Source organism: Myxocyprinus asiaticus, chromosome 44, assembly GCF_019703515.2.
Source record: "Myxocyprinus asiaticus isolate MX2 ecotype Aquarium Trade chromosome 44, UBuf_Myxa_2, whole genome shotgun sequence".
In the NCBI taxonomy this organism is placed as follows: domain Eukaryota; kingdom Metazoa; phylum Chordata; class Actinopteri; order Cypriniformes; family Catostomidae; genus Myxocyprinus; species Myxocyprinus asiaticus.
The window spans coordinates 3186792-3193978 of NC_059387.1; the positions used below are offsets into that span (position 1 = coordinate 3186792).

The 7187-nt window shown below is 41.0% G+C and overlaps 1 pseudogene; it reads left to right on the top strand.

The window, feature by feature from the left end:
* The first annotated feature begins 5074 nt into the window (after window positions 1–5074).
* Window positions 5075–6940, top strand: LOC127434208 (uncharacterized; annotated as a pseudogene).
* Window positions 6941–7187: the final 247 nt, after the last annotated feature.

A 7187-nucleotide genomic window follows, 5' to 3' on the forward strand; every position in this document is an offset into this window, starting at 1 on the left:
TACAGCTTTAGTGGATTCTAGTGCTGCGGTTAATCTCATTAATCAAGAGATTGTACAAGAACTCAACATACCCACCATTCAATGCTCCCCAACGATTAACATCACCACTGTTGACAACACTGCTATTGGTATTGGCATAACCAAACAGACTGTTCCGATAACCATCAAGGTTGGACTTTTTCATGTAGAAAAAATCTCACTATATGTCATCAACTCACCCAAGCTTGCTCTTATCCTGGGTCATCCCTGACTGGCCATCCATGACCCATAGATATCTTGGAACCAAGGTGAGCTCACGCAATGGTCAAGTTTTTGTCAAAAACATTCTCCATGTTGCTGTTTCCATGCCTTGTCTTATCACCAGTATTGAGAACTCTGAATCACAGAAGGAGCCCATGATCCCAAAGGAATATGCAGAGTTCAGTGAGGTGTTTAGTAAAATCAAATTTTTGATTGTTTGCTTGTGTTCATAATAAACTTCCAGCACATGGATCCTAACACCGTATCCATGGCCAGTTCATTACAATTAATATATGATATAATTATTATACTAATATATATGTATTATATACTTTTAATATTTGTAGTAGATTCAAGTATTAAATTAATTGCAAAATTAGCTGCAAAAATAAAGGGCATCTTTTGAGCACTTGTTTCTGTTTCACCCATGACAATAAAAGACTGCGCACAAGCTGGTAATGAATAAATTATTTAATTACAATAATGACAATTGTGCATGTGCACAATTTAATTTTTTACACTGAGCTTGTGCAGTTTGGGATTAAAATTTATCTAGTGTTTTGACTACGTTCACCAAAATTAGTTCAGATCCATTTAATGATTCGTTCAGTGACCTTTTCTAATAATGCCAGAAGGTCTTGTGTTCTTGTGTGAAATGAGTTAGTCATTGAATCAAAGATCAAAAGAATATTTAAATCCTCTAAAATTTGTATGTCTACAGATCTACAAAGAGACTTTAGTAGAGGTTATAAGAACAAAGCAAATCTATCATTTCCCTACAGTTTGTGAGTTGCTGAGCATGACTTTTATCAGAAGATAACAATTATAGTCTTATAGTAATTGAGTTTTAATAACGTCCGTACATTTTCATGTATAAAAGTGTCTACATATCAATTCACTTCAGTAAAATGCATGTGTTCTAAGAACGCAGCAGATCTATCTTTTTTTTTTCTTGCAGTTTCTCAACTGCACACCAACATAAAGGTAAAAAACAGGAGCTGATATTAAAAATGGCTTTACATATTTAACACAGATCTAATAATCTGCTTTAATTGGCAAAAATAACCGATCAAACTATTACCTCAATTTAATGTAAAAAGCATAACTTAATGAAGACTCATGTGCTGATGTAAACTCCACTTACAATGTGTGCTTAAAAGGATTGTCCTTTTTGTTTTTGTTTTTTGCAGTGCATTTCACATACTGCTGCCAATCAAGAATGACACACTGTAAAAAATGTCCGTAATTTTAACTGTAAAAGACTGTAAAAATGCTACGGTATAAAACCCTTAATTGGTAAATGTATAGTTACCTTAAAATATACGGTACAAAATTGTAATATATTTAAAGACAATGCATGTAGTTTTACGGAAACATTTTGTCTGATTTTCCCGTATAATTAATGGTAAAAATTACTCATGTTTAACAAGAGTACATGTACTTTTTATGGTAAATTATTGTTAAAATTACAGTAAAAAAACAATCGTGTGTTCCCAGAATTCCCTGCATACCCATTACATTTATATTTTATGGGAATAGTTGTTTCTTCTTATTTTTTTAATATCAGTTATGTATGGAGTGTTCTGTTATATTTTATGTAGTTTAGTTAATGTTTATTGTATTTTAATTTCACGTGTTACCCTGATGGTGTTTAGTGTTTGTGTGAATGACACGGAGCACTGTCTCTACATGGTTATTGGTCATTGCTCCTGGAAGGGCCACTATTGATGAACTTTGTAACGTCTGTGTAAGATCAGTGATGGCTAATTACACTTTGTTTAAAAAAAACCCTTTTAGTCTTTTGACATTTGCATATAAATTACTGACCTGGCCTCCGCGGTTACATTTATATGGGTGCTAAATTGCAGATGGTCTTTATCACTATCAAAAGGATGCTAAAACAGGTCGCCTCTGGAGTGTCTCCATCAAGCTTCAAACACATTCCACAGAAAGGGGGGGGTGACCCCCGTGCCAGGCACCAGAGCAGTTGTCTGTCTCCAGTAATTCCAATACACGTCACACACACACCTAAAGACATTTTCTCTATTTAGGCCATAGTAAGCAGTTATAAATGTATCTGCTATATGCATGTGTTGTATGTATATTCCCCTATTATATTAACTTAGTTAAAACCCTTTACTTGTATTAGTTAGAGGTTAAATGCCTATATTCAAGTGTATGAGTGTATCTCTGCTTTAATATCGTCTGGAGGTTACCTTCTTGGTATCAAAATGATCTTCTCTTTATTTCTCACACAATAATGTACACCATGTGATCGTGAAATGCATCGAACAATTCTTACTATGTTTTGAATTAAAAGCTGCACTAGCGGTCCAGATCAGCAATAAAATGCGACTGGGCCATAAACGGAGACAAAGGATGTCTCTCCCGCTCAAAATGCATGCCTCTGATTGGCCACTCCACCCACAAAATGGGTGCGGCAATGAACTAGTAAAACTCCAGAACGCAGACTAATCATTCGCTCAAAACTCTTCTTCTTGAGACCAACACACTCCAAAACTCTCCTCTTGAGTTTAACCTTCTGGCAGTGTTTACCTTCAAGTAACTTTGTGGATTTGCTGTGGACTTCTTCAACTCACTCCTAAAGAAATCGTCGAGAACCTCGTCTACCGCATCAAGACTCTTATTCAGCAACAAACCAAGTAACCATTTACAACTGATTAGATGCGTGTTTAAGTTTGAACCCCTTTTAAGGTGAATTGTGCCTCTGATGATTCTCATTTAGGTTGTGGTTAATTGATGTGAAATACTGCCCTTCTTTGCTCTCTCTCTCCTTTCCTTACTTTCCTTCATTCTATATATGTATGTTTTGCTTAGTTTGTTTGTATGTTAGTTATAGTTTCATTTATTAAATCCCTTATATTCACAATTGATTGTCTCTGTGTTCCGCTCACAATTCAAAGTCACTGAATGTTGCTCCTTGCTACATGCTAAACTACTGCTAGCACTGTATAAGTAGGAAGGCTATCGTTCCTTGGCCAGGAAAGTAATCTTCCTAGAATTGATAAATAATTATATTGTCTGCTCGGTGGACGGACAGATCAAGTAATTGTAATATCGATTCTGCTACAGTTAATTCTAAGATCTAATCTAAATATTTATTATTAATTATAACCAGTTATAATTAATTATAAATAATTCCCTTTTTAAGCTAATTTGCTACATATATTAATGGTGGAGAATGCGGGCACATTCAAACTTTGTGTGTGAGAACTCAGTATCAATTTATTTGTGTTTTTGTATTATGTGCGCTCAGAGTGAGACAAGCCGCAACGCGGACTCACTCTTTTGATTGAATGGTTAAAGCCACCTCCAGTACTGTATTTTTAACGGCCTCTATTTGTCTAACATTTAGACACTGTTAATTGTAATTGTAAAAGTAAACTGCAGTTCATAATAGTAAAATCGTTCTGTAAAGACGAAGAAACCTCTTTGCAGTACATTTTAATATTATCAAAATCGCCTGTTGGAACGAAGAAAACTTCCTTCATTGCGATTAAAGATGGATTTGAGCGATGCTCCTCTTATCATCTTTTAAAGGCCTTAGGTGATTGTATCGCTAGACTGAAGTTATTTGTGTTGCAAATTTCATTCAACTAGATGATCGTTACTCTTGCGTTAACCATTAACGTACGAATGGGTGCCTAATTCAAATCTAATCATATCTAATTGGTATGTAAATGAGAGTTTTAAAAACCTTGATCAAGTGATAATTTGTGTAACAACAGCGAAGAAACCCTGTTGTGTATAATTGTTATTGTGTAACAGGCAGCGAAGAAACCCTGCCACACACCTTTGTGCAGTTAATTTGCACAAACTAAAATTCGGTTCGGATCAAATTGCATTGTACTTGTGATCGTTGCAGTAAATCAGCCGCTAGAGCGAGAGCAATCACACTAGACTTGCTCAGATTTAATCACAGTACCTTTGATTAACACTAGAGGGCAGTTTAGTTAAGTGTCTAGCACTTCTCAAATTTCACCTCTACCCTCTTTTCCTCTGAACCTTGGGTGGCTCACCCACGCCACCTTGTGGCCATTCTCAGTAGGTTGGTTTTCCTTGGTTAAGCCCTGTCATTGCATTTGAAAAACTTATTCCAATTCTTCCTTGGTTTGTTTTAATTTATTTTATTATCATAACTTTTATTCTTCTCCTTTTATTTTTAAATTTTTTATTTATTTTTTTATTATTATCATTCTGTATTATTCAGGCCTCTTTCTCTCTTGCCTTAGCCACCCACTTTTTAAATTTAGTTCAAACAGTGTTTGAATTTAAATGTAAAATTAATCTCTGTATTCTAGCCATTTGTGTGCACCTATAGGTAACACTCCCTCTAGTGCTTAGTTGGTGAACCGACGGTTGCCTCCACTGCAGATCACAGTGAGCTGCCACGGGATCCCGACTGGATCACCTCGATACATCACTAAGCCTAACCCATAGAATACTGACCCTTCCAACTAGCGAAACCCCAAAATCAGGTTTCTCCTCAACCTTTTAAGAGACCGAACCTTTGAGAATCATCAGAGAAAGCCGAGTAATAGATTGACTACCCAAGCTGCCAAAGTCTTTAGATGATCACGCCGTCAACAATCTTTTGTTAGATCCTTTCCGGTGCCCCACAACAATTAGACTCACCTTGCCATTCACGGCTGAGATAACAGGTGCCAAGTCTACCCTCCGTTAACTGTTTGTATCCATCAAACAGACCGAGCATAGAACATAGAAATTACTATAATTGTAGCCCGCTAACGCTATAAGGACTTGCATTGGCCTGTGTGCTGCCCTCCCTCTCTCTCTTCACCAGTGAGCCAACATGTCTCGATCATCCAGCCCTGATGCCCACTGGGATCGACTAGAGACCTGGCTGAGTGCCCTGACTAGCACCCTTATTCCTGAAGCCGCCGGGGACCTGCAGAACATGAGCTGGGAACAGCTTGACGACAACCTGAGCACCTTGATGGCCCACGATCCGACACAGGACTACAGCCACAAAGAGCTGGCCAAGATTGTCGGGTCACTGGCCCATAACCTCCTCAGCCAGGCAAAGCTGAGTGAAGCAAGCATCTCCCGCCGGGAACAGGAAGCAGCAGCGCTGAAGCTCCAGGCTGAGGAAGCTCAGAGAAACTGGATGCACGCTCAGAGTCAACTGGACCAGCTAACCTCGGAGACTCAGCACGAGCACAGGACAGCGGACGAAAAGGACCCAGAGCTGCAGGAGGAAGTAGAGAGACTCCAGAACGCCCTGACTGATCTCCGTGTAGATACAGCACGACGAGAGCAGCAGGAAAAGGACACCAGAGAGGAGCTGAGTAAAAAACTCCAGCAAGCTGAGGCTCTCCTGAGGAGAGCAGAGACTGAACTTAAAGAAAGAGAAGCCAGGGCCAAGGCCTGTGAGGGCCACCTGCAAAGTGCCCGGGCTGAAGTCAGTGCCCTGGCCCAACAAAGAGACTATTTGAAAGAAGAACTTGACACAGTTCACCGAGAGCTTAAACATTCATATAGACTGCAAAGTGACTCTGAAAGGGAAATGCACACCACAGAATTTCCCCTAACCAGTAGACTGATACCTCCTAGACAAGAGAGCCCACTGCTCAAGACATCACCTGCCAGCATCCCAGAACCCCCAGCAGCAGAAAGGGGGTGGGAGCCTTTCCAAAGGCTGTCTTCCAGTCACGGTGTGTCACCTAAAGAATTGGATAAGCTGGCTAGAAACATTCCCACTTTCACTCCAAGCCCTGCAGGAGGCCACGATGTGCACGACTATTTAAAAGACATTGATTTTCACTTGCAAACTGTTGCCAATGTTACCACACGAGACAGACTCTACCTGCTCAGAATCACCGCCAGCCGTGAAGTCCGGAGCTTTCTAGACCGACAGCCAGAAACAGTCAAAGTGGATTACCAGCAACTGCAGCAGGCTTTGATTAAAGAATTCTCTGACCCAGAATCAGAGCAAGGGCTGATTACGGCCATGTACCTTAAACAGGGCTGACAGGAAACCACGCAGTCTTTCTACAACAGGCTCAGACAAGCATACTTCGGAGCATGGAATGAGCCAGGAATGGAAGAAGAATTCAATTTCAAAACTCTGTTCCTCCGGAACCTGCACCCAACAGTGAGTCACCATTTGGGGGTTCTGGCTTGCCCACGGACTATGTCCACCCAACAGCTGCGAGACTTAAGCCATAAGGCCTATGCCAAACAAAAAACTGCTACTGAAAAGATGGGAAAACCCCCCACAATCTATCCTGTCACTAATCAGAGTTCAGAACTTGCCCTAGAGGGCGCCAAGCCAAGCCACAGTGACAAACCTGTCAACACAATGTCAAGATCCTTCCCAGCCAGCAGAGGGCAGCGTGGCCATGGTGGTGCCCATCCAAAGCATCAGACTGGGCACCCCGAGAGAACACAACCACCTCTCAACCGAAAGGGTGAAGCCACCTGGGAAGCTAAGAGACAGTCCAAGGGGTACCGACACTCACCGACACAAGCATCGAGCTCAGACTGCCAGCAGCAGAACCCCTCTCAACACGCCCTGGACAAGCCCAAATATAAACCGTCAGCCGAACAGAACCGGGAAGCTACGTCTGAATCAGCAGAGATCATGAGACTTTTAAAGGAGCTCCTCCAGGAAAAGTCCCGCAAGAGAGACAAGAAGGATGAGTCAGATCAGTTATGACTGAGCATGAGATCTGACCCCAACGACCACTCGGAGTCCTCTCAAAATGAACCTCCCAACCAGACCCCTGCTAATCCACTGTCAACCACAGAACCACATATACCACCACCAAGTGATGACATCACACAACCATCTCAGCTGACTGTTGAACCACCAGAGCCAGCCAACATCCAGCACCACATCTCCAACACAAACCCCAAAGTACCCGAAAGCGCGGTTTTGGTGGTCTGCCTCCCTGACGAGCCAC